Source organism: Cetorhinus maximus, chromosome 9 (genome assembly GCF_964194155.1).
Source record: "Cetorhinus maximus chromosome 9, sCetMax3.hap1.1, whole genome shotgun sequence".
NCBI lineage: Eukaryota > Metazoa > Chordata > Chondrichthyes > Lamniformes > Cetorhinidae > Cetorhinus > Cetorhinus maximus.
In genome coordinates this window covers 140588945-140598430 of record NC_135887.1, presented here as the reverse complement: position 1 = coordinate 140598430, position 9486 = coordinate 140588945, and positions in this window count along the sequence as shown.

Sequence of the window (9486 nt, the reverse complement as noted above, 5' to 3'; positions counted from 1 at the left end):
CATCATCCTCTACTCACACACTCACAAACCCATCACACATCCACAGGGCCCTCACTCACTGCCAGTTCAAGGGACATCACCATTCAGTCTTTCACACACACCGTCATTGTCCTCATCCTGTCAATGGAGCCACTCGTCACCCACACAGGCCAGACATACTTATCAAGTGTCCTGCCTATACTCTCTCCATCTCTACCCATTCAGGACAAGCTCGCACACCACAACAGGGAGAGAGGTCACAGACTGGTGGAGGAATGCCTGAAATCAAGTTCCTCACAGAATTCGAAAACAGAACCATCCAGCTGGCCAGTGAGAGTCTGGATCAATCCTGTGCTGATGGTGAGGTCGGTGGTGCTCTCACAAGTGAGGATCCAGCAGTGCAACATCCATCAGATAACCACGCCGTGAGTGATATGTCCTGTTTCACAGGCCACTGCCATGCACCAATTATCTCCCCTTGCTTTCGCAGGCACATCTGGGAAACAGCCAAGAGAGCCCACAATCCAGGGTCTCCAAACAAGCCCCAAAGAAACCTCTGCAGAGGAACCTGAAGGCACCTTCCCTGAAGTCCCATCACAGCGCTCACCCACACCCTCCACCAGCGCAGAGACACACACCTCGGTGGGACCTAGCTTAGAATAGCATTGAGATCACAATCTCATGAGCACATCACACTGTCTGATCCACAGTAGGTAGCTGCAGGTCCCCGGCACTTGGAGGGCTGCTGGGGGCCAGAAATTTGCCGAGCCCATATCAGATGACGAGTCTCTGGACTTGGTCATGTCTCAGTTGCTGGAGCTGCAAAGACAAGCTCGGGAACATCAGGAAGGGATGTCCACTGCAGTCCTCAGAGCGCATGATGGAGGAATTTGTCCATCTTCAGGCTGAGGTGGTAGCGTCGGCATGCCAACACACCGACAGGATGGCGGCCGCCTTGGAGACCTTGGTCCAGGATATCGTTCCTGCACTGCTACGTGGGCTGAACTCCAGCGCTGTTGCCATAGTCGGCCTCCAACAGTGTGTGCATTAGAGGGGTAGAGTCACAGAAGTCATAGAGGTATACAGCACAGAAAAAGGCCCTTCGGCCCATTGAGTCTGTGCTGGTCAAACAAGGTCCTAACTATTCTAATATAAAAACAAAAAGCTACTGCGGATGCTGGAAATCCAAAACAAAAACAGAATTACCTGGAAAAACTCAGCAGGTCTGGCAGCATCGGAGGAGAAGAAAAGAGTTGATGTTTCGAGTCCTCATGACCCTTCAACAGAACATTCTAACTATTCTAATCCTATTTTCCAGCACTAGGCCCATAGCCTTGTATGCCATGGCATCTCAAGTGCACATCCAAATACTTCTTAAATGTTATGAGGGTTTCTGCCTCTACCACCCTTTCAGGCAGTGAGTTCCAGATTCCCACCACCCTCTGGGTGAAAAGATTCTTCCTCACATTCCCTCTAAACCCCCTGCTTCTTACCTTAAGTGCACTGCAGCTCAATCTCACTCCAGCTACCCCTTCTCCTCAAGGAGGCAGCCTGGGGTCCTCAGGCACCCATGGGGAGGAGGATCAGCACGTGTAACCCCTAAGGCCATCCATCCTGGTGACTGCGGGAGTGTCCGGCCCACCCAAATCCCCCATTCCTGCGACCTCAGCAGCTCCAGCTCCACATGCTGAGGAGGGTGCCACTGCCACACAGCAGGACCCTGAAAGCAGGTCGGGGCCCTCCAGGTCTCAGCCCTTCAGAGGACACCCACTAAGGTCATCACAGACAGGGCGTTGCAGTCAGCAGGATGCCTCCACCTCCACTGTAGATGTCTGGGTAACACCAAGACGTAGCAGCAGGGTTAGGTAGATAAGAAGATGTAGTTGCACAGCCTGGGCACAGGTGTTAATCACTTGTATATAATGTTCACTATTGTCAATAAACTCCCAAGAATGTCTCCCTGCCTGTGGCTCCTTGTCTTGATGAGCAGTGTTCTTGTCACTCAGATGTGAAACCTTTCTGCACAAGATAAAGGCAGGTGTCTCAGTCCAGGGCCTCTTCCCTGTGCTCTGTGCAGCCTTCAGACCAAAGTGATGGTCCAGCCTCACACTCCCTGGACACATTACTGATGCCTGCACCTCGACGGTGCTGGTCATTGCTGCCAGGATGTCTTGGGCAGGTGTCACAGAGTTCCATCATTCTCTCTGTGTGGCTCTCAGCACCTTTAAGGTGGGGCTGCCCCCCATCTCTTCAGCATTTGTGACCAGTGATGCTGTGCTCCTGAAGTGCTCAGGTGCTGAAGGCAGACAAAGGATCAGATGCTTTTAAAGTTTCATGGCTGTGTCTCTATGATATCACCTGATCACAGAGTACAAGCGAGCCAGCCAGACAGGAGTCAGACATTCTCAGTGTCTATGTGAAGATCTATGGAGTGTCCTCACTGCATGTCGTCACCATCCTGCTGCAATTGAGTGAGTATTAGGTCCTCCACTGCGTCTCCATGACAGGAGCATTCTCACAGAGGGTATTCGCGCTGCCATAAGCCAGGCTGGAGTCAAACGTTCACAAATGCGATGTGAGGGTCTATGGGGTCTCCTCACTGCATGTCACCATCATCCTCCACAAACCTAGCAGCTATGAGGGCCTCCCGAGCACGACTGCCTCATCTGACCAGTGCAGGGGCCTCATCCTCATCATCATTGCCTTCGAGGACCTCCTTACCCTCATCCCTATCAGCGTCCTCCTCATTGGAGGAGGCTTCGAGCTCCTCCATCTCCTCCTCAACCAGTTCAACTCCCTGTTAGAACAAAGAACAAAGAAAAGTACAGCACAGGAACAGGCCCTTCGGCCCTCCAAGCCTGCGCCGATCATATTGCCTGTCAAACTAAAACATTTTGCACTTCCAGGGGTCCGTATCCCTCTATTCCCATCCTATTCATGTATTTGTCAAGCTGCCTCTTAAACACCACTATCGTACCTGCTTCCACCACCTCCTCTGGCAGCGAATTCCAGACACTCACTACCCTCTGTGTAAAAAACTTGCCCCGCACATCTCCTCTAAAGTTTTCTCCCCTCACCTTAAATCTATGTCCCCTAGTAATTGACTCTTCCACCCTGGGAAAAAGCTTCTGACTATCTACTCTGTCCATGCCACTCATAATTTTGTAAACTTCTATCAAGTCGCCCCTCAATCTCCGTCGCTCTAGTGAGAACAATCTGAGTTTCTCCAACCTCTCCTCATAGCTAATAACCTCCAGGCCAGGCAGCATCCTGGTAAACCTCCTCTGCACCCTCTCCAACACCTCCATATCCTTCTGGTAATGTGGCGACCAGAATTGCACACATTATTCCGAGTGTGGTCTAACCAAGGTTCTATACAGCTGTAGCATGACTTCCCAGCTTTTATACTCAATACCCCTGCCAATGAAGGCAAGCATGCCATATGCCTTCCTGACTACTTTATACAGGTTTACCTTTGTATGCTGAAGTTAGCAGCGGCACAGGGCAAAAAAAATTCAACAAACAAAATTACATTTTGCTACACTAGCGTCGAAGGGTAGACGGTATGAAGCTACTCCAAGTAGGAAGTGGCAATGCTATGGGTGGATTTCAAAATGCTTCTGAAGTTGATAACAGAGAGCCAAGAAATTGGATCTCCAAATAGCAATCTGTTTTAAATGAAAGGGACAGTACAAACTACACAGATGCAAGGACTTCACCAAAATTAACACTTAACCTTGGAGAGAAGAAACATCAAGTCTGAATGATCAGGGTTAACGGTTTCCATAAATGCATTCCTCATTACTGGGGTTCCTTCCTGGAGGACTATGCAAAAGATTATATGCAATTATTTTGTCGAGTTTTAGTTGTTCAATTATATGCAGTCTTTCAAGTGCACAGAAATGAATGGGTTAAATGTCTCATGATTAATTCCGTATTCTTTTTAATTTTTCCAAGGTAATTAGGGTGAATTTAGTCTAAATGGTTTTCTATTTACAGAAGAAAATTTTGCAACTTGTGCTGATGAAAGGTCATCAGCCTGAAACGCTAACACTGTTTCTCTACAAAGATGCTGCCAGATCTGTTGAGTTTTTCCAGCTTTGAACTTTCCTGTTTCTATATTCATAGGAAGTTCAATGCACCATTCAGCCCCTTGAACCTGCTCCATTATTCAATCAAATTATAACTGATCTATACTTCAACACCATTTCCTTGTCTTTGATTCAGATCCCTTGATATCTTACCAAACAAACATCTATTTATCTCAGTCCTGAAAGTTTTAATTAATTTAGCATTCGCTGCTTTTTAAGGTTTTTTTTTTCAAAATTCTACTATGCTTGATGTGAACAAATGCTTGTAAGTGAACTATACGTCATATTAAAATATTGTGCCCTTGTTGTAGATCCCTGGCAAAATGTCAGGGGATCTTCTCCCACCAGAAACCTCTGCTGAACAGGAAGACAAAAAAATTCTCATTTCAAAATAACTCTGTCGTGACCTTTAAAGAAAGTGATGAACAGCAATAGCTCCAAGGGAATGAATTACTTTAATTAGAATCTATAGGCAGGCCAGCGCAAATCAGTAAATCAACAATTAAACAGTTAAACCAGATGAACCTTATACACTCTCAAACTTTGTACACTCTCAGGGTTTGCTATCATCATCAGTAATGTTAATTTATGTTATTGCCATCCTCTGACTCCAGTCTAACTCCCAGGACCTTGCTGGTGATTGCAAACCCTGAGAGTCTACAAAGTTTGAGAGTGTATAAGGTTCATCTGGTTTAACTGTTTAATTGTTGATTTACTGATTTGCGCTGGCCTGCCTATAGATTCTAATTTAAGTAATTCATTCTCTTATAATGAATTCTCCCTTACCATAAATTCTCATTTACTTTCTTCCCCCTAACAGTCCCCGCTTTAGGCCCGTGGCCTAGCCCAAGGTAGCCAACTACAGTGGTGTCCGCTCCCACCCCCTTTACGCACCGCCACCCATTGATGCTGGTCAGTCATCCAGCTTTGGCACGTAAAGGGTACGGGTACTGGTCAACCATCTGTATCATCTGGTCCTTTAATCCAAACCTCTGGTTTACCAGATTCCTACTCCATCTACTAAAACTCCCCCAACGCCACCTTTTTTGTGATTTCCGGGTGCGATGAATCAAGTATGTTAGATATATAATATCAGCTGAAGTGTAACTAAGGCATGGGAGATAATCCAAATCCAGGGGTGTATCTGTGTGTTTGAACCCCAGTTCCACAGGTCCTCTCACCATGTGGAAGAATCTGTTTGTTCAATATCCATCTTTAAGGCTCTAACCTGTTGCTGCGGTGTATAGTAAGTTCTGTATATCTGCTGAGCCTGTCTCCGAATCGTGGTGAGATTCTCTGGTATTAGGGGAACTTCATTGGAGAACTGGTCCAAATACTGTGTCAGGTTATCCTTAAGGCTTTCCTTGACCTGAATAGTAGTCGTTCCTCTCTTGTATATTTCAACCAGTTCCACTTTTCCTACCTTGCCGGCACCTGTGGGTGTAGGCACACTGAATGATTATGGATGGGGCATATCTGGTTACTCCCATACTGGATTCTTTCCTGCCATGTGGTGATACAATATCTCCCATTCCCTGTATATGCAACATGAGTTGGTTCTTTTGCAGCCCATATAGTTTCCATTGTACAGTTTGCTGCTGCTTTAAATCCACTTAGCTTCATCTGTCTCATATATCGGATGTGCACATACTACTGCGGTGGCTTCTATCCTACACTCTTCTAATGTGGTACTAACTATATTCCCTTCTATGTCTATTGCATATGGTGGAATGTCATGATACCTAATATAATAATCCTCCCGTATAACCCCAATATTTTCTACTCTATATAATGTCCTGCCAGGTGTTGACATAGGTATAACAGGTATTACTAATACAATGCCTATTAGCATATTACTATTCACTATACATTCAACATTCATTCTATATACGTGTGTCAAACCTCTGAGCTGGCAACCAGTCAAGTCATGATTCTTGTGTTGTGAGAGATTCAATAAATGCTCATTCGTTACCCATAAAGGGACTACCCCTTTATTAATCTGTCTTAAATTTTCTCAGGCTTGTTCCAGTGCCCAGGATCCATAGGTGCTGCAAACATCATTTCTGCTCGCTTCGTCTGAAATATTTTTCCCTATTTCAATTAATTTATTGATAGTCCCCGCATGACTTTCGAGCACGGTAGCCAGGCTTTGGATTAACCGTGTCACATCCTGGTCCGTATCTAATTGTGTATCCTGGATCCCCTGTCCCTGCCCTAAAATCAACTTAAGCTTAAAGCTCAGGGTACGGACCTTCTGATCTACAGTTGCTAGATCAATGGAATTAACTATTGATGTCCCTGTATTGAATAATGTGGCAGCGTCATTTATCAGGCTGCGCTTAGCTTGGTCCCCCTCTGGGCCTGATCACATCCCGCTGTTAAACTGGACCGCGTCAACCATCAACTGGCCCATCAGAGCTGTATAGAGTGAAAGCTCAGGGTACGGACCTTTTGATCAACAGCTGCTCTTTGGATTTGCCTGCTTCCATGTCCTTAATCACCTGTCGGGTCTGTGACTTCCTTCCTTAACTCATGCAATTGCTTACTCATTTCCCTCACACAGTCTCGCATCCTTCCTTTTAGTGGTCCTACATCTCCCACTCTGACTATGAGTCCCTCGGGTAACTGCATTGCTCTCCTTGTCATTATTTCAAATGGGGTGAACCTGGTGGTTCTGCTTGGGGTAGCCCTAAGGAGCATCAGAATAATGAGCTGTTCCCTGTCTCTTGAATTGCTTTTGTGATTGATGTTTTTTTTTAAAGTTCAGTTCATCCTTTCCACCATCCCTGAGCTCTGTGGCTGGTAGGGAATGTGGAATTTCAGTTTATATTTAAATTTATACATTTCTTTAATGACTCTTCCTGTGAAATGAGTTCCCTGATCTGAATCCATCTGGGTAGGCCCCCTCCACTCCTTCCAGTTTACTCTCTCCTGCTGCTGTCTCATGTCAGACCTCAATTCCTTAAACAGCTCTACAATGCACCTTCCTATTCTATCTTTCAATGGCTCAGTATCTTCACTTCCAGTGACGGTTCTCTCTGGGAGCTGCTTAACTGTCTGTCATCATAGTGTTAATCCTGTGGCCTTACTTTCTGTAGCTCGCAGGCATATTAATAGAATCAGTAATACATCTATTTAACCTTTTTCCAGCTTTCCCTTTACCTGTATCCATCTTGTGGTAAATTGTTGTTAAGTATTATTTCTCCTTACATTTCAATTCCTGAACTACAGATTCCACATAGTTTTACCTCTAAGTTTTTTTTCCCCTGATCATGATCATCCTAAGATTCTCTTGAGTTCAGTTTCTCTATTGTCAACGAGGATCTCTTGTCTCTAGATCTTTGCTTATCTCCCCCCGTATGTTTCCAATGTCTCAGTTGATGGCCAGATTATCAAATTCAATTCCCTTAAAAAGTTGTATATTGTATCCTCTTTCCCTAGCTCTTTCTCCTACTTGCCTCATACCATTTTACACATACCACAGCTCCCATATTATCTTGTTCAGGTTGCCTGGAAAGACTTTAAAATAAATAAAGCATTCCCATAAAAGTTTCAAAACAGAAATCAGGCATTGACATGTTTTGCTTCCTTATCTTCTTCTCAAACAACATTTTATTGTCTCAAAAGTAACCCACTAAATTGTGTCTGACCCGTTTCTTTTAGAATTATCCCAGATTCCCTAACTAGGCCAAAAATTGGATTTCTGTCAAACTTTGTCAAGGTCTTGAGCTTAGTTTCACATTTTGGGAACAGGCTTTACAAATACAAAAGCTTGTAGCATTTGAATTAGTGCCAATTATTGTCAAACCTTTTAAAATGAAAATTCCCTTTTGAGAACTTTATCACGAACCAAACCTCAAATTTTAAACTTTGTAAGAAATGTAATTTACGCTATCAAAATTGAAACTACCTCTTTCTTATGTGTATTGATTTGTCTCCAAGTTATAATTCCTGTATGTTTATCGACACATTCTTTATCTTAGATAGCATCCTAGTGATTCAAAAGTAATCTTCTAAATTACACTGCACTTTACACCTCAAGCCTTGTCCCAACTTCAACTAACAGTGCTGTTGGGATACAGATTTCCTTTCATATTTAATTGATCTCTTCATAAGAAACCCCTTTTTATCCATTGGAACCACCTAGACCGTGTGTTTATTCCTTTTGGTTTTTCTAGAATCCCTTGAACTTCAGGTAACTTTTCCCCTCAGGATTTTAGAATACTAACTCGTATGAGTTAATGTAACTCCTATGTATCAATCCCAATCAGCTTGGAAGCTGGTGATGCTAGTCTGCAAAGGGAGTGGTATAAAGGTTGGTTCATCTAACCCTGTCTAGCTTCATGATACCTTCAAATTGCTACCCTTTTTGCCAAGAATCTCGACTCAAACCTTATACTCAAAACTTTGGAATGTTTTAGTCTAACATTTAACCTTTAACTTAATTTAATTTAATTTAACCTTTAATCTAACATGGGGCTTTCAAATCTAAAGTGCTGAATTACACATACGAATGACAATTTACGGAAGAAAACACATTAAAGCTCACATACAAATGCAACCTTGCACACAAACAAACATACATTTAGAAGTATGTATTTATATTCCTGTATCTTTAACTTAACGACTTAAAACTCTCATATTCTAAACAAAACTTCAAATAGCAGTGGGGGAAATAAAGGGATCTTGAACGCTCCACCTATAGGGACAATCAAACTGGTGAAAGCTCACATTTCCCCTGCCTGTCAGTGCTTATTAACTCCCCTAGGGGTACCCCCCTTTTCTCTCTTCGGGTTTCAAATCGCCTTTCCTGACTTTACTTTTCCTAACGGTTATTGCCATAGGGGCCGTGGGATTCAATGGGCACAGTGGGGCGGGTGGTTCATATGAGGGCGGAACTGCCTCAGCTCCTTCATAGGCTTCTCCTTCGGAGCTTTCCCCCTCTTGATCAGTGTCACTGCAGATTGATGCTGCTGCTGCCACTGTTCTGATCTGTCCTGGATCTGACTTTGTTTCTCTCTCTCTAATCAACTGGAATTTAGTATTAACCCGTCTACACAACTGTAGGTACAGTGTGATAATAACCATCATCCCTTTCTTTTCCTTATCCTTTTTTTGCTCTAACCACCACTGTTTTTGTTCTCCGGGGGTTCCCTGTGGGTTTTAGTGATTATTTTTGACTGTTATTCGGCTATGAACCTCGTAATGGAGTCCGCGGTTCCCCAGTCAAGTTCCATAGCACTATTTTGTTTCCCTGATAGCATTCTATTCCTATTTTCCATCTATCTCTGTGTGGTACGTTTGCACGGTCCTAACAACTTAGTTACCTGAGGTATGTATGTGGGGTTTCACTGGGGTCTGGCCTCCCTGCACGGCTTCGGCAAAGGTTATATTTCAAACCCTAACCACGCCAGCA